Source organism: Urtica dioica, chromosome 10, assembly GCF_054948205.1.
Source record: "Urtica dioica subsp. dioica isolate 48M chromosome 10, U.dioica_male_clone48M_v1_H2, whole genome shotgun sequence".
Taxonomy (NCBI): Eukaryota; Viridiplantae; Streptophyta; class Magnoliopsida; order Rosales; family Urticaceae; genus Urtica; species Urtica dioica.
In genome coordinates, this window is record NC_142765.1 from 3,003,267 (window position 1) to 3,022,911 (window position 19,645).

General features: G+C 39.3%; 1 long non-coding RNA gene across 1 annotated transcript; it reads left to right on the forward strand.

Moving 5' to 3' along the window:
- The first annotated feature begins 1,986 nt into the window (after positions 1 to 1,986).
- On the forward strand, positions 1,987 to 2,467 carry LOC149383060 (uncharacterized). Its single transcript, XR_016301703.1, has 3 exons — positions 1,987 to 2,087; positions 2,159 to 2,260; positions 2,337 to 2,467. It is a non-coding gene; the product is annotated as an uncharacterized LOC149383060 (long non-coding RNA).
- Positions 2,468 to 19,645: the final 17,178 nt, after the last annotated feature.

The window sequence follows — 19,645 nt, forward strand, 5'->3', positions numbered from 1 at the left end:
CGAAAGAGATCGCGCCAGGGAAGGTGGCGTTCTACGACATCCTGCGGATGGTACAGCGTGGAAGAATTTGGACGAGAGATACCAGAGTTTTGCTGCAGAGCCTCGGAACGTGCGGCTTGGGCTAGCTGCGGATGGATTCAACCCGTTTGGGGATATGAACCTATCATACAGCATGTGGCCTGTAGTATTTACAGCGTACAACTTGCCGCCTTGGTTGTGCATGAAGAAAGAGTACCTGATGCTCACGCTTCTGATCCCGGGGCCTCATTCACCAGGAAAAGATATGGACGTTTTTTTGCAGCCTGTGGTTGAAGAGCTGAAAGAACTGTGGGAGAATGGAGTCCGCGTTCGTGATGGAGCCAAAGATGAAGTGTTTCGGTTGCGTGCCACGTTACTTTGGATGATAAACGATTTTCCGGCTAGATCGTATTTATCGGGATGGAGCGGCCAGGGGTATCTCGCTTGCCCTATGTGCAACTTTGACACACCGTCCCTAAAAGTCAGAAACAGGATCGTCTACTACGACCATCGTCGGTTCTTAAAAAGGCGTCACCGATTGAGGAAAAGCAACGATCACTACAAAGATAAGCACGAGAAACAAAATAAACCCGAGAAGTTGACTTCGCAAGACATACTCGCTCAGTTGGCTGGTGTTTCTTGCACGACTACTGGCAAACACGCTGCCGCTGTAGGCAGAAAACGAAAGCGAGCTGCGTGCGAACTGAATTGGACCAAGAAAAGCATCTTTTACGAGTTGCCGTACTGGTCCGAGTCGCAGTTGAAACACAACATGGACGTGATGCACGTAGAGAAGAACGTGTGTGAGAATCTTCTCGGGACGATGCTCAGCTTGGAAAAGAAGAACTATGACACCGAGAAGGCGAGGCTTGATTTGATGGACTTGGGCATCAAGACCGCTTTGCACTTGGAACCAAATAGGGGTGGGTATTACAAACCGCGAGCGTCGTACGTTTTGAGCCTTGAGTAGAGACAGCGATTTACAGAATACTTAAACTCTGTCAAATTTCTCGATGGTCTCGCTGGGAATTTAGAAAAAATGTGACAACTGATGGGTAGCTCACAAGTTTGAAGTCGCATGATTGCCACGTGATCTTGCAAAGATTGTTGGCTGTTGGTATTCGTCCTTTTGTGCCACAACCAATACATGATACGATCACTGAGCTTTGCAACTTTTTCAAGTTGATAAGTTCGAGAACATTAAGAGCCGAAGATCTTGAATAAAATATATCCGTGGTGTCACCCACGTTTTTGTATGATGTTGTTCCCTTTTGTTTTGTGATGTATGTTCACAAATGTTGTTTTATTTTATACGATGTCAATTTACAAATGTTGTTTTCATTTTATAGGATGTCGACCGCTTCAGGTTCTGGTGGAGATTCGCCACAGAGACCGGATTCTCAAGGTCCGCCACAGGAACCTGATTCCCAAGGTCCTAAGAAATCAAGGGGACCAACAACCGGCTCGACGTCGGCGCGCGCAACACAGGGTGTACCGGGTGCGAAGGTGGTCAAGTGGGACCCAATAAACCAAACATTCTATCAAGAGATAAGGAAAGAAAATAAAAAGGTTGGACTATTTAACAACCGCCTCGGTGCTTTGGTGAAAGCACATATCCCGCCTACGACTCTCGATTGGAGTGAAGTGACGCCCCAGACGTTGGCTGCTATTTTGAGCGCACTTCATTCCGAGTTCAGATTTGTGTACACAGATCCTGACACCAGCGAGGATCTGCCTGCGGATTGCTATCAGAATACGATTGATCAGGCTATCATTCGGAATGCCAAGATCAGGCGACGCAACCAGAAGTCCAAGCTATCAGAGAAGTTCAGGTTGGAGTTTTGTGGGAGCAAAGAAAACGCTAAGGCGGTGGTAGACGAGTTCGCAACTAACGATTGGAAGGTACGTAATGTATGATTGTAATAAATCACAATATCTTTATCAGATTGAATATTGACAAAATTAATTATTTGCAGAAAAAGTCTAATCGCAACAAGGAGAATTCGAAGAAGAAGAAGACGAGGTCGACTCAAGGATCTCTTTCTTTCTTGGCTCATCGTCATTTGAACGTAAGTTATTCTAATTTTGAAATACTTAATTTGAAATAAATTCAATACTTATATTTTCATAACAATTGCAGAGTAAGGATGATGGGACTTTGGGCTCCGCGTTAACGACGTGGGAGCAAAAACACCATAATAGAAAAGGTGAATGGACGACAGATTGGGCGAGACGAGCACATGTAAGTCATATGTGATAATTACGATTACGTTACTTACATAATAATTAATTTTTAATAACTTTTCTTATGTGTAAAGGCGCGGATAGTTACTCTACTGGCGGATCTTCAGCGACAAGCAGAAGAGCAAGGCGTAGTCTTTAACCAGGACGACGCAGAGGAGCACGCGATGCTAGAAATTCTCGGGAACCGTCAAGATTGGTACGTTGGAATAGGTCCAGCGGTCCCGAGATCATCTTGGGCTATTGCTCAAGCTCAGGACGAGCGCTCGTCGTCAGGCTCAGGCTCGTCGCGGCGCCGCGTTCCAGATCCAGTGGTTGGCGAGCTCCAAGCTCAGGTGGCAGCACAACAACTCGCTATGGATGAGATGCGGCGAGCCCAACAACAGCAGATGGAGGAGATGCAGCGACAACTGTTCGCGTTCACGAAGCAGTTTTCGCCCTTGCCTCAGATGTCGTCCGGCACGATGCCACAGATGCGTCGGATGTCGCCCGGCATGTTGCCACGGATGCCTCAGACGACGCCGTCGCCTGAAATGCACCCGTCGCCTCAGGCAACGCCGCCATCAGTTTCAATGGCAGATGCTCAGACGACGCCGCCAGCTTCAGCAGAATTCCAGCGAGAGCGTACGAGCGGCAGTGCACGAGGAGGTAGCAGCAGTTCCGAAGGAAGATTTGGCGGAAGAGGGAGTAAAACATTCAAGGAGTGGTTTACAAACCGAGGAAAAGGAAAGGGAAAAGAATGAACATTTTTTTTAATTATTTGTCGTACATTATAATAATTATTGTAATCGAACAACAAATGTTTAGTTTTTATTATTATTATGAATATTAATTAATGAATTTTCTAATTAATAAACTATTTAGTAAGTATTATTTGATTATAATCATAGAATTTATAAGCATAATAAACCAAAAAAAAACGAAAAAAAAAACTATCGGGTGCGACTATCCGCACCCGAAAATTTGGCGGGTAGACCTTTGGGTGCGAATAGTCGCACCCAACGGTCAACATTCCCCGTCACATAATGGCGGGAAGGCTATTGGGTGCGACTTGTCGCACCCAAACATTTGGCGGGTAGGCCAATGGGTGCGACTAATCGCACCCAAAGGTTTGGCGGGTAGGCCTTTGAGTGCGGAAAGTCGCACCCAATAGCCTTCCCGCGGACTTTTTCGCACATCTTTTCTGACTTATGGGTGCGAATTTGGGTGCGGAAAACCGCACCTAAAAGTCATGACCATCGGGTGCGACTTTTCGCACCCATCACCTTTAGGTGCGAACTTTCGGGTGCGACTAAGTCGCACCTAAAGGTATCATTGGGTGCGACTTTTGACTTTTAGGTGCGAAAAAAGTCGCACCCAATGATGTTTTTTGTACTAGTGATATTGCATTACGTCATCTTCTTCCTCCCCGTGAAAGATCCATCTCGTGTAATTCCTCTTAAATCCTCTGATAAAGAGATGATTCTCTATATTAGGAATTTTTTTCATCAACACGTTGTTACACCTCTTGCATGGACACTTAACTCGTCCTTCGATGTTTACGTGTTGTCGGGTCATTGCCATGAACTCTGTCATGCCAGCCACAAACTCAACGCTTAGACGTTGGTCCTCGATTATCCAATTCCTATTTGGATAACTCATTTTACCTAAAGACTCAACATTTTAAAATTTAGTAGTTTTCAGATTTTATTTTATAATTTCACGATCCTACCGAAATTTCGGCAGAACCTCCCCTATAACCTTATCAACCCGGCATCAAGCCTTTAACTTTAAAACCTGCATAGAAACATCCTAAAACTAACAATAAATCCAACCTCAATGGTTCGATTATTAAAATACATAATCCATACCAACTAATTAATTTCACATTTTTAATCATTTTTAAATCCATAACCAACTAATTAATTTCACATTTTTATTCATTTGTAATAAAAATTAAATACGATTCTATTTAATTTCACATAAACTACCTAATCGGTTTTACATAATTTCACCTACTCAATTTTAATTAGGAAACTAATTAATTTTTGTTAAACTAATTCATTAATTTAAATTTGTTACCTTTAAAGAATCGGACAAAATTCGATGCAGAGCGACAAACAGTATTTTATCTCCGACACGTCGAGGCCAACTATACAAAAATAAACAATTTTAAATCCTCTAATCCTAACAAAATTACATTTCTTAATTTAATAATCTCTAATCTACTAATACAAACAAAATTCAATTTCATAATATAAATATTTATAACTAATTTAAATATTTATACCTAATACAAATATTTATAACTAATTTAAATATTTATACCTAATACAAATATTTATAACTAATTTAAATATTTATACCTAATATAAATATTCATAACTAATTTAAATATTTATACCTAATATAAAAATTTATAACTAATTTAAATATTTATGTAAATAAAACTAATTTAAATATTTATACCTAATATATAAATATTTATAACTAATATATAACTTATTATGTAAATATAAAAATTTATACTAAATTATGTAAATATAACTAATTCCTTTATATTTATAACTAATATATATATATATATATATATATATATATATATATATATATAAAACTTACCGTGCAGGCGGAGGAAGAGCCGGACCGGGGAGGACGAGGACGGCGGAGCGGCCGAGGAACGGCGGAGACGCTGTAGGCAGGAGAGAGAGAAAAGTGAGGAGAGAGAGATGTGAGGAGAGAGATAAGTGAGGAGAGAGAGACTAACCGGTGAGGACGAGGACGGCGTCGGCGGCACACGGCGGAGGACGGCACACGGCGGACGGCGGGAGAGGAGGAAATGGGCGAGAATTCGGCGGAGAAGATGAGGAAAATCGGATTTAGGTCGCGAAATGAAATGGGGGAAACTGATACGCGGCCTGGTATTTAAAGCATTTACCGACGATAAAATCGTCGCTAAATGGTTAACTTTCGTAGCTAAATGAACTTACCATTTCAGTTCATAACCAGGCATTTAGCGACGATTAACTCGTCGCTAATAGTTTTCCTACATATTTAGCGACGATTTAATCGTCGCTAAATCATTTCGTTTTAATTAAATTGGAGGGATTTTTCCCTCTTCAAAATTCGTCAAAATTTAAAATGATTTAGCGACGATAATATCGTCACTAATTCATTTCGTTTTAATTAAATTGGAGGGATTTTTCCCTCTTTAAAATTCGTTAAAAGTCTAAATTAATTCGAAATTATTAGAAACGATATTATCGTCGCTAAATGAATTCAAAACAATTTAGCGACGACATTATCGTCGCTAAATATATTCCCGCGAACTTAGCGACGACAAGAAATAATTAGCGACGAAATTATCGTCGCTAATTATCTTTGCCACCAAACATTAAAAGTTTTGGCACCAAATAATTAGCGACGATAATTTCGTCGCTAAAAGCATGATTAGCGACGATATATTAGCGACGATTAAGTCGTCGCTAATAGTTTCGTAGCTAAATGTCATATTTCTTGTAGTGACTTTTCACAACGGGACAGTGACCCGTTGTCGTATCCCGGACATTCCACAACGGTACAACTGTACCGTTGTGGAAGCATATAGATTCCACAACAGTACTGTGTTCCGTTGTGGAATATCCGTTGTGTAATCCAACATTTGTAGTAGTGAAAGAAGATCCCAAAATAAATATATTAATTTGATTTTCCATTTATTATATTTTTAATTTCGAAAATAAAAAAATAAAAGGGTAAAATTAGAAGTAAAAATTTGATTTAATTGCCACATCATCATAATTGACTATTTAAACAAAAAAATTTGAAACGTTAACTATTTAACAGTTTCAACCCGAACCTCTCTCGGATTTGAGATAAAAAAAAAATAAATAAATAAATAAAAAACCGACCTGATTTGGCCCAATTGATATTCACATATTAAACCCAACATGATCTATCTATTTTATTAATAAATTACGTTTTATTTAATTATCCAATATGATATATCTTTATTAATATTGAACCCATAATATAATATACACACTAGGGCGACGCAAAAAAACCGTACACCGGACCGAACCGGTGATTTTTAGACCGTCGGTCCGGTTTAAAACGGTTTTTTTCCCGGTCCGGTCTACTCACTTCAAACGGTCCGGTCCGGTTTTTTTTTAAAAAAAAACCGTTAAACCGGACCGGTTTATTTAAAAAAAAATAAAAATAAATAAATTAATGTCCAATTAGCCAAATTAGACATTTGTGCATGTATTTCCCTCTCGTACATGACTATATGTTTTTGTTTTGGTGGAAAATTAATGGTTTTTTTAATTTTAATTATGTAAAACGGTTCAAAACGGTCTGGTCCGGTCTAAACAGTTCAAAACGGTCCGATCCGGTCTACACGATTCAAAACGGTCCGATCCGGTTTTTACAGTTTTTTTGTTCGGTCCAGTTTGGATTTTCTTGGACCGTTTTGAGCGGTCCGGTCTGGTTTTTTGGCCGGTTTTGGACCGGACCGGACCGTGCACGGGCCTAATACACACGTGAGCTACAATTTACCAACGCACACACAAGCCTATGCGCGGGCTTCATGAATAAAAGTCCACCCAAAATACCCATAACAATTAAGGCACGTAAAAATTTATTTCCTCATCCCCACAAGGCACAAAATCAAAAGATACCCATTTTATTTTGAAGTTGCACAAAAGCAGCATCTGCTTGTGTGTGTGTGTGTGTTTTTTTTTTTTTTTTTTAATTTTAGTGTTGACATAAAATTATATTTCTTCAATTTTGGAAACTATCAATGGTTGATATTCACATATTTGTTCTTGATTTCGTGGCTGAAATCAACCACTCTTAACCGTTTGAGATAAAATACCAAAAGAGTTTGATTTGCGAAAACCTTCGCTCTTTTAGTATTTATTTAATTTTTTAGTAAAAAAAAAGATATATCAAGTGTGCCGTCCCCTAAAAAAAAAAAAAAAGTGTGCCCTGAGTGAGGATATATTAACTCTCTTAATTAATTTAAGTACAGATTAAGTGTATCTAAAAATAATTAAAAATTTCTGCACCTATCACTCTTTGAAAAAGTACTACTGATATATATATATATATATATATATATATATATATATATATATATATATATAGGGAATTGACACAAATAATACTATCTCCATGTCATTTACCATATTTAGCTCAAAACAAAAAAATTGACAAAACTAATACTAAATTTGGTGAGAGAAATAAATGTTGACCCAACTACCTCCAACCCTATTCAATACACACTCAACCCCTATTCAGGAACTTCTCACGCTAAAATTTGAAACCCAACGTTTTTCTTCTTCTTCCTCTGAAACTCATTTGAAACCTAACGTTTTTCTTCTTCTTCCTCGCCGGAATCTGCACACGTTGCACACGTTGTCGCCGGAATCTCTTCTTCTTCCTCTAAAACCCATTTGAAACTCAACTCTCAATGTAATAATGATAAACTTATCTAAAACCCAAGCTTGAAGTTTGTTTTCTGAAAATCAAAAGTGGTTGTTCAATATTAAAGATCCAAGCTCATCTTCGTTCAAATCAAAGATCCAAAATTCTTCAAACAAATTTTGGTAAGTTCTTCCTATCTTTAACATACAAGAACATGTTTAATTGTTTTGATTCATGTTGAAATAGGTTCCATTGTGTTTGAGTGTGATTTGTTTGTCAAAATGGTGTTTTTCGTTGAATTCCCGATTTTTCCAGGGTGTCACGAAGTGAATCAGTTTGTGACACTAGTGTCACAAAGTGAATCCAGATCGTGACACTTCCCGATTTTTCCAGGGTGTCACGAAGTGAATCCAGTTCGTGACACTAGTGTCACTAACTGGAAATAACAATTTTACCATGTTGTTGATGTTTTTTATTCTATTCTTTCATAATTAAATAACAATTAATGTTGATACAATCACGATGGAGTCGAGTGATTGCAGTTCGTCAATACGTCGGAAGCCGCGCGTTTCAGGAAATATAGGAGGTGGTACCGAGCGTCGACGACCTCCTCCTTCATGTTCGTGTGGTCTAAATGGAGTTGAACGAACTTCCTGGACTGCTGGTAACCCTGGAAGACGATTCTATGGATGCCCCGAGTATAAGGTTTAAATATGTTTCTCGTTATCCTAGAAACCGTCTAGAAATCTTATAAATAAGGAAATGTTTCTATTTTTTTTAAGATTTTGTAAATAAATATTCTTTGATTTAGGGTTGTGACAGATAAAGGAATTCAATGGATGCGGCTTTTTAGAATGGATTGACCCACCTATGTGCCCAAGATCGATTCAAATCATTCCAGGGCTACTAAGGAAGATAAATTCATTGGAAAACCAGATACCGTCTTTTGTCGATGAAGACTTTAAACACGAAGAACCAACTGAAGCCAATGAATTGGAACAACTGATTCTATCTGAATTATTCAAGATTAAAATGCTGTTGTTGTTGTTTTATTCATAGGTATTGTGTTATTTTTCAAATGAGTCGAAGATGTATTGAATGGTTTAAAAAATGAAATTACATTTGATTTGGTTTGACTTTTGTTTGACTCGCCTGTGTAATGTGATATTGGAATTGTGATATTTCACCTCATGTGTCACGAAGTGATCTCAGTCCGTGATATTGAGTTTATTGTTAAGAATGGTTTATAAAACACAACTGTCACGAAATGAGGTCACTTTGTGACACATAAATTAATTTTGAAACAATACATAAAATTCTAAACTAAGAAATTAATGTCAAGACAATACATAAAGTTCTAAACACACATATATAAAGTTATAAACACATACGTACAATCATAAACACATAATTATAAGTAGCCTCAACATTGACATTTCCACGCATGTGTAGTTTTAGCGCTCTGTGTCGGTATAATTCGGTGGTCATCTTCTGTCGATACATGAGCATGTCCTCCTGTTTCAAATTAGACAATGGAATGTCATGCGCCAAAAACTCAGCAATCTTGATCATAAACATGCCACAATCATTTCTGAAGGAACAAAAAACGCATGCTTTAATTAAAATGTGTCATTAAGAATGTAAAATTAAGAATTAAAATATTTACCCATGAGCAAAATAACAAAGTAAGCCGGCTGACGAATGAATACACTCCGTGACAAATGTGTCACGAAGTGATTCACTCCGTGACACATCTGTCACGGACAATGGTTGCGTTCGTGATCGATGTGTCACGAACTCGCTGACTCCGTGACAGTTGTGTCACGAAGTCACCCACTTCGTGACAGAAGTGTCACGAAATGGGTCAGTCCGTGACACATATGTCACGAAGTCAGCGAGCTCGTGACACATCGGTCACGAACTCAACCAGTTCGTTACCAATATGTCACGAACCAAGATCCAAATGGGTTTGTAGACTAAGTGACGATAAAACCTACCGAGATTCAATCAAACACACACAAACATGCAACAAACACAAAAACCCTACCGAGATTCAATCAAACACACACAAACATGCAAACAAACACAAAAACCTACCGAAATTCAATCAAACACACACAAACATGCAAGAATAATTCATGCAATAACACACAAATACACACAAACATTGTTCAACCAAATACACACAAATACAAAAGACCCCGAAACACACACTCGCCTAAACACAAACATTGTTCAACCAAATATACAAACGAGCCCGAAACACACACAGATACACACAAACACACACTCGCCAAAACACAAATACACACAAACACATACGCGTCCAAACACATACTCGGCCAAACACTACACAGTGACACAAACACATACTCGGCCAAATACAACACATACTCGGCCAAACACTACAGAGTGACACAAATACACACACGAGCCTGAATCTGAGGATAAATACACACATACACACAAACACACACTCGCCCAATCATAAATACACACAAACACCCAAAAAAAAATTGAGCCCGAAACCCTAAATCAATGAATCTGAGGTTAAATAGAGTTTTCAATCAATTTTAGGGTTTAATAGAGTTTTCAATAATCAATTTTGAGAAGTAAATAGAGTTTTTCCCTTTACCTCGATATGAAGATTAACACACGGCTGTTGTCTCTTCTTCTCCTTCACCGATTTATCGTGAAAACTTCAAAATTCCAACAAAGAGATCGGCCGAGTTATTTGAACGAGAAAGAAAGAGAACGTGCGAGAGAGAATGGGCGATAGGTGGTCGCGGCTAATTTTTTTGAGCGAGAAACAAAGAGGTGCGAACTGGAAGAGAACGTGCGCGATTTTTTTGAGCGAGAAATAATGGGGGATCGTGAGAGAGAGAGAGAGAGAGAGAGAGAGAGAGAGAGAGAGAAAAGACGAAAGGTTTTTTTTTTGGAAAAAGATGGAGAATAACTAGGAAGATGAGTTTGCATACCTTTAAAAGAATTATGCGGGTATAATAGTCTTTACATAATGGCCTAGGTACTACATGTGTCAATTTTTTGGTTTTGGGCTAAATTTGGTAAGTGGCATTGAGATAGTATTATTAGTGTCAATTCTTCATAATATATATATATATATATATATATATATATATATATATATATATATATATATAAACATTATTAATAGGAATCTTTTTCAACCATATGGCCTACACTTAGACTAGAAGTAGATTTTCTATGCCATTTTTAGGTTATATTACCCTAAACTAAGTTATGCCATATAGGTTACCGTGTTATATTACTAACTGTCAGTTCTCAAAGATTTGGACTACCTCTAAAATTGTTATAATCGGAATATCAATAATGCCAAACAGAAAAATAAAATACCGATCATAGGTATTTTAAACATGAGAAACGCAATGAAGCATAAGTTAAGCTTCAATGCCGATTAAGTCTAATAAAAGCTTCTCGGCACAATAACAGACGTCAAGATAACGCTTACTTGGCCACGTAAGCACAAAAGAAACCGCAAAATAACTGAATGTAAGTTATTTTGCAGTTACTAAATAACTGACATAGAACGTGGGTCTGATCAACCTACATAGGGAAGATATAAAAAGAGGAGAGGAGAGAGCAATGGGGACGGCATTCTATAGACACAAACAAGATTCTTATTGAAAAACTTCTTGTACTGAGATTCGTCTAGTATAAGAAAAATCCGGTCTTTGTATTTAATTTGTTACAGGTTATACAATCATCGATACAATTGTTGAATCTATTTTTAGACATCAAACGTTTGGCGCTAGAAGGAGGGGAGGTTTTCAAACCAATGGCGAGTTCGTCGGCGCAACCAGGGTCAAATGTGGAAGGCAATCCTCAGGGCGACGAACGAGAGCAAATCGAACACCACAACAGGACGCTTCCTTTGACGACTGAAAAAATGGAAGAGATGCTTCCACAATCCTCTCTTCATGAGATCTTTCGTGAGATGCAAGAACGTCTCACTCTCATAGAGAAAAAAAAATAAGGCTTTGGAAGAACAACTCAAATCCAAAAGGGTCTCCATTCGAAGCGAAATTGTGACCCCATAGGACGACAGATCCCACCATAGGGCAGGGAAAGAAGTCGAATATGCTGAAGAAAAGTCTAAGAAGAATAAAAAACATGTCAGGGGCAGATACGAAAAGGAAAGGCGCAGTGAAAACACTGGCAGTTCCGACTTACCCGCTTGATACTTCGAAGATAGGTTCCAGCCGTCTGACGAAGATCCACAGCCAAAGAAGGCTAAATCGAAAAATGCCCGGACATCACGATTAGAATCGGACACTGAGGAATCAAAGAATACTGACCAGTCCAATTTCCAAAGGCTTGAACGCCGAATAGAGAAAGTTGCATTGGGACAAAAAAGACAATTTAAGGGTGAAGACTTCGCTTCCCCTTTCACCTCGAAGGTATTAGAACATCTCCCACATCATGGCTTTAAAATGCCAAGCATCCCACCTTATGATGGCAGATCCGATCCAGGAGATCACCTTGATACATACAAATCATGGATGGCCTTATAAGGCGCAAGCCCGCAAATAAGCTAAGAAGTGGTATCGAAAGTTAAGACCAAACTCAATCGGGTCGTAGAAACAGATGTGCGAAATCTTTATGGATCAGTTCGTCGGATCTCGGGCAGGAAGGACACCCAAGGAGCGATTCTTTTCTATTCGGTACCGGTCAGATGAATCTTTGAAAGATTACATCAACCGTTATTCTGAACAGGCAATCTTGGTGGACGACCTCATGAATGAAGATTTTAAACTATCGAGCATTACATCAGGACTGCGTACTGATTCGGCGTTCTGGTGGTCTCCGCAGAAAAAAGGTCCGAAAGATTACAACGAATTTCTCCTAAAAGCTCAAAAGTATATTAATGCCGAAGAAGCCAAATTTGTGGAGGAATCGTTTGGGAAGTCAAAAGGCTCCACAAACAATGAATACAAAGGTGATCATTCCGGGCAGGATGGTCGGCAAAGGCACGATCGAAACATTGACACGAAACGCAGGGACGATGGCAGACACTCGAAGACAAATCGAAACCAAATCCCAAGCAAGCCTTTCGCGAGTTAGTATAGTAGCTATCAGCCACTGACTATGGGAATTGATCAGGTCTACGCATTGACCGAACATCAAGAAGAATTCCCGAAGCCTGCAAGGATAAAGAAATACATCGCAAAAAGAGATCGAACTAAGTATTGCGCTTTCCATCGGGATATCGGCCACAACACTTCTGATTGCTTCAATTTGAAGGAGGCTATAGAAGCCTTGATTAGAAGAGGAAGGTTGCAAAAATACCGAAAACAGGATCCTGGGCAAAGCGGAGAAAAAGATGAAAAACCATAAAACGAGATTGCCATAATAGCAGGAGGACCACATATAGCCGACACGTCCCGAAGGGCACAAAAAAGCTACATCAGAGAAGCGGACGCATATTCCTCCTGGGTAATGTTCACATCAAATGCCAGACCAGGCAAATTATCCAAAATTGAAAAGGAAGAAATTAAGTTTTCTGACGAGGATGGAAAATGGGTTCAGTTTCCACACAACGATCCGATTGTAATCAAAGCAACAATCAGAAATCATGTGGTCGGCAGAATACTAATAGACAACGGTAGCTCGGTCGACATTTTGTATGGGGATACCTTTGACAAAATGGGTTTAAAAACCAGTCTACTCGCTCCATCTCCAACACAACTTTACAGTTTCACCGGGGACGCCGTCATGCCAAACAGCGTAATCTCGCTTCCACTTACTATTGGGGAAAATGCCAATACAGCTACAGCCAGCGCTAGTTGGGTCGTGGCGCCTGGTTCATCGGCTTTTAATGCAGTAATCGGAAGGCCAACCTGGCAAGAGCTTGGTTCCATAACACCGGTAAATTTTTTAACTTGCACATTCCCAATGAAGCATGGCGTTGGAGTAGCAAGGGGAGATCAAAAGATCGCTAGAAGTTGCTATTCGGACTACTTAAAAAATAGTCATGATAAATGTGGACATCCAGTAATGATGATAAAAAACGACTTGGACCCACGTCTACCGAATAAGAATTATGTTGGTCCTGGCGACGACGTAGAGTCGGTCATTCCAGACAATTCTCAACCCGAGAAGAGTCTGCAAATTGGCAAATTCTCAAACAAAGGTATTAAAACTGAACTGATCTCCCTTTTAGCAAAAAATTTAGATGTGTTTGCCTGGAAACAGTCAGACATGATAGGGATAAATCTCATCCACGCTTGTCATAGACTAAATATTGATCCAAAAGCAAGGCCAATTAGACAAAAAAGAAGACCAATGAACGTTGATAGATACACAACATTAAAAGAAGAAGTTGAGAAACTTATTTCAAACGGGTCAATTAGAGAAACTAAATATCCTATTTGGCTTTCCAATCCCGTGTTAGTTAAAAAACCAAACGGGAAATGGAGAACTTGTGTAGATTTCACCGATTTAAATAAGGCATGTCCAAAAGATTCGTTCGCAATGCCCAGAATAGACCAGTTGGTCGACGCTACGGCGGGACATGAACTTTTAAGCTTTATGGACGCTTATTCGGGATACAATCAAATCCCAATGTACGGTCCAGATGAAGACCACACTGCATTTTTAACCGATCGGGGTCTATATTGTTATACCGTAATGTCATTCGGTCAAAAAAATGCAGGAGCTACTTATCAAAGACTAGTCGACTTAATGTTTGATGACCAACTGGTAAAAACGATGAAAGCATATATAGATGATTTACTAGTAAAAAGTGAAAAGGCAGCCAACCATATTGCGAACTTAAAAGAAGCATTCGACATTTTAAGAAATTTTCGTATGAAACTTAATCCGCTAAAATGCATCTTTGGCGTTTCTACAGGAAAATTTCTCGGATATATAGTTAATGAAAGGGGGATTGAAGCCAATCCGGCCAAAATCCGAGCTCTCATAGACATGAAGCCACCAAGAAGCGTTAAAGAAGTTCAGAAGTTGACTGGATCCATCACGGTGCTGGGAAGATTTATCTCACGAGCTACTGATAAAAGCGTTAAATTTTTTGATCGTCTCAGAGGCTTAAAAAATTTTGAATGGACCGAAGAATGCAACGAAGACTTCAAAAAATTGAAAGAATATCTTGCATGGCCGCCTCAAGTGGTGAAAGTCCAACAAGGGGAACTACTCAACATTTACCTGGCAGTGTCCGAGCATGCTGTAAGTTCGGCCCTAATAAAGAATGAAGGAACAGTACAATTGCCGGTATACTACACAAGCCAACGCATGGAAGATGCAGAAACAAGATACCCGGAGTTGGAAAAATTAGCTTTAGCTTTAGTTACAGCTTCCCGAAAACTTCGGCAATAATTCATGGCGCATCCAATAAAAGTACTTACCAATTTCCCCTTTCGCCAAGTGCTCCAAAAGCCGGATACTTCAGGTCGATTAATGAAATGGTCGATAGAACTCACACAATACGATGTCAGTTATGAACCAATACCGGCCATCAAAGGGCATGCAGTTGCCGACTTCTTGGCATAATTCACATACCGACCAATAAAAACTCCCACCTGGGAATTTTATGTCGACGGTGCAACAAATATCCAGGGTTCTGGCGCGGGGATTGTCTTGTCAACCAAAGATGGTTTTCAAGTAAGACTTTCACTACGTTTTAAATTTAAAGCTTCAAATAACGAGGCTGAATATAAAGCTGTTATACATGGGCTAGAACTAGCAAAATTTTGCGGAGTACGAAAAATAATAGTCTACTTGGACTCTCAACTGGTAATTAACCAAATCACGAATGAATTTCAGGTTAGAGGGGCGAGCATGATTCAGTATGCCACCAAAGCAAGAACACTGGCCGAATTTTTTGAGAATGTGGAATTCAAACAAATTCCGAGAGAAAATAACACTAAAGCTGATGATCTAGCAAAATTGGGAGCAAGTTCAGCCAATGATACTCTAGAACAGAGAATCATAAATATCACTCTTCCAAGCATCGACAATGCCGATGTCTACATAGTTGAAGAAAATGAGTCTTGGATGACGCCCATCATTCAATTTCTCAAATTTAATATCCTTCCAACAGACAAAGCTGAAGCCAAAAATCTGAAACACAAGTCTGCTCGTTATATCTTGCAAGGAGACTCACTTTACAAAAGAGGATTTTCCACCCCCCTCATGAAATGCGTCGATGGTGACGATGGCAAATATGTGATGAAAGAAGTACATGAAGGGATATGTGGAAACCATAATGGTGGTATGGCTCTAGCTCAGAAAATAGTGAGACAAGGTATTTACTGGCATACAGTAAAGGCTGATGCTAAGAAGTATGTTCGCGAATGCGAAACGTGTCAAAAATTTGCTAATATACCAAGAAAGCCACCTACTAACCTCATCAACATTGTTTGCTCAGTACCATTTGCAGAATGGGGAATCGACTTAATCGGGCCAATGCCGACGGGGAAAGGAAGCTGTAAATACGCAGTCGTAGTCATCGACTATTTCACCAAATGGGTGGAAGCCAAAACCCCTCGCATGTATCACCAAAAAGAAGCTAGAATCATTTGTATGGAAAAATATTATCACCCGATTCGGAATTCCCAAGAAAATAATTTCTGATCACGGGACTCAATTTGATTGCAAGCCATTCAAATCATTCTGCGAGAAATATGGGATCAACAAAGCGTTTTCTACGCCGATCAGACCACATGCTAATGGACTAGTAGAAGCTGTGAACAAATCCATCAAGCACGGTTTGAAAACAAGGCTGGGAGACTTCAAAGGCGCATGGGTTGACGAATTGCCAGGAGTTTTGTGGGGATACAGAACTTCAAAACATTCTTCCACAGGAGAAACTCCCTTCTCGATGGCATTCGATACTGAAGCAATGATCCCAGTAGACATCGGCATAAATACTCCTGCTTGGGAAAATTATGCCGAAGAGGTAAATAACATTAACCTTAGAGCTAATCTCGATTTCTTAGAATAAAAAAGAGAAAAGGCCAAAGAACACAACTTGTCTAATCAAGCTAGGATCGCGCGCTGTTTTAACAGGTCTGTCCGATCAAGGGGATTCAACGTAGGCGACAAAGTGCTGAAGAAAATATTTATGCACACAAAAAACCCAACAGATGGAGTGCTCGGCCCAAATTGGGAAGGCCCATATACGGTCATCTCAACGCTCAACAACGGCGCGTATAGGCTAAGTCGGGGTGGAAAGGAAGACAAACATTCTTGGAATGCTGAGCACCTCATCCGTTTCTTCCCATAATTTGTGTTATTTCAATCAAGGTATATGACCAAGTTTACTGTAAAGACTTATTTTAAGTTAAAAGCCATTAGGCTAATTTGTGTATGTAGGCGACGTGCCAAACATAATTTTATTTCAATCAAGGCTTACAGCCAAGTCATGTGAAGTCGCCAAGATAGGCAGACCTCGCATGATTATACCTATTTCGAATTATTCATTATTCTTGAAATTAATATCCCACTGAAATTATTAGTTGCAGAATGGGATATTTATCTTTAAAAGTTCCATCTTTTAAAAAATAAAAGAAAAAGAACTTTGTCAGTTTTACTAAACAAAAAATACGATAAAAGGCTGTTAAAATCCGAGCCACGGACATTTGTCTCAAAAACAAAAAAGAAAAGATTCAGGTACAAGAGGCTGTTAAAATCCGAGCCACGGATGTTTGTTCCAAAATGATAAGGAATAACAAAAAAAAAAGAGTCGAAAGATACATAGTCATTTTTTCTCAACCGGTTGCTCCTCATTTGGTTCCAAAGAAAGCACAGGCTTTTCAACTTTAAGAGATTGTGGGTCGGACGAATGAGAATCGGTCTCTTGGGATGTCTCGGCATCATCTAGGTCGGATACATCCAAACTTGGATTTTTGGCCTTCAAGCGCTCCACAGTCTTCACCCGACCAAGATAATAATATTTGTCAACCTCCTCCTGAAATTCTTCGGATGCTTTAAAAGAATCAACGGTTTCGTCAATTTTCTTATGCATAGGGACCTTCGCATCTTTCCACAAGCCTCTCATCTTGGCCCTCGTGTCTTCGGCCACCTTAACTTGTCTTCGGCCACCCTAAATTTACCCTCCGCATCCTCGACATTCTTCTCCAAAATTTTGACTTTAGACAAAAGATCCCCATGGCTAGCCTGAACTTTCTTTAAGTCCTCGGACAACTTCTCTCGGTCTAAGAGGCCATTGATTAGTTCCGATGACAAATAAGAGAAATCGGCAACGGCCTGTTTAATAACGTTATTAGTATCTAAATAACTTAGTTAAAATTAAAACAAATTAAGGTACTTACCAAAGAAAGGCAGTCGGTAAGGCGAGCTGCTCAGACAACTTTACTAAGAGAGTCTATGTTAGCCGGATCTTTCATAGCCGGCGCCTTCATCATGAAATTAAAAACTGAAGTCAAATGGTCTGGAGCTGTAACTTCCGGCACTTCTGTTTCTTTCACCGAGGGGATTGGACTTGAGGAGAATCAGTCATCTGAACCTCGCAATATTTCTTCGACCTTTTTGGTAAAGTCTCGCTGCTCGAAGATGCGCCTGCACTTCTCTTGTTCGACCGCATGCTCGGAGGCTTGAAACCTTTTGGCAAAGTGAAATTAACAGGCAACACAGGAGTCTTACCCATTTCTACAAAATATAAAAAAAAAGTAAAGTCTATATCGACTAAGAGTTCATCATGAAACCACAAAGAAATTACAATATGAACAAGGATTGGCAGTATGAAAAGCCTATAAATATCTAGAAATATTATCTTCCGACCATAATGTAATAAACGAGCGAGAAGAAGCCGGCAGATCCGTAATACAATCTACTTCATCTAAATCAGACCTTCAGTACAGTCGCTCAAAAGTCGAGTATGTGGTAGGAATGGGATATCTAGTATATGGTAAATCGGACAATCGAACAAAAAAGAATTTCTCCTTCCATTTCTTGCAACTACTCGGCAGGTCTGGAATCAACTGAAATTTCCTATTTTTGGTGGTCAGGTTGTACCAACCATTACAACCGGGATTCAACTTGAACTTATAAAAATGTTTTATAACAGCTGGTGAGGGATCCCGATCCAAATATTTTCTCCACAGTATTATCACACATATCATGATCATATACACATTTGGGTTTAACTGTGTCGGAGCTAAGTTGGAACCCCATAAAACTTTTTCTATGAAATGGTGAAGAGGAAGGCCGAATATTACCCTCAGAATAGACGGATTAAAAGCTACAAGTCCCTGGGGAGGAGCATGTTGAAATTCTTTTTCCTGGGGGGCTATTAATTCTATTCTCGGATCAATTGATACTTTCTTCCTAAAGCTAGTAAGATATTTTTCGGAAGCGACCGAAGAAAGCCATTTAGAGGAAAATTCTGAAGGTTTCCTTTCCAAGACTTCCTCGGTATAAGTCTCATAAGTCTGGTCGTCCACCTCATCGTCCTCGGAGAAAGAAATAATAGGTTCGATAGGAATGGAAGGGTTTTGGTCGACTTTATCTACTGAAAAATCCGAAGAGTCCGAAGAACTAGAATTCAAACTGGAATCCCCGCTAGAAATTTGGATTTGTTCTCAAATTTTAGATGAAACAACTTCCCCTCGGCTTAATTCATTAATATCCAAAGCCGCAGAACCCAAAAAAGGATCAGAACCAGTTGACATGATTTGTCCTACAGGATTCGAGAAGACGAATTAAGTTTTAAAATCCTCACGCATTCGGAAGATTTTCTAAGGCGAGTCGGTATTTTAAGAAATTACACGTATAAAGTTACTAACCGAGTGATATAATGCCGAATCCTCCCGAAAAGACCGACTGACTTCTGAAAGAAAAATGACGAGAGTCAAAGCGTCGTAAAAATGTAAAAGTAAAAAAATGAGTGAATTACTTATATATAGTCAGTGAATTTGAATCGACAGAATTTGAATCGACGCAAGTGAAACGTCTTCAAGAAGCT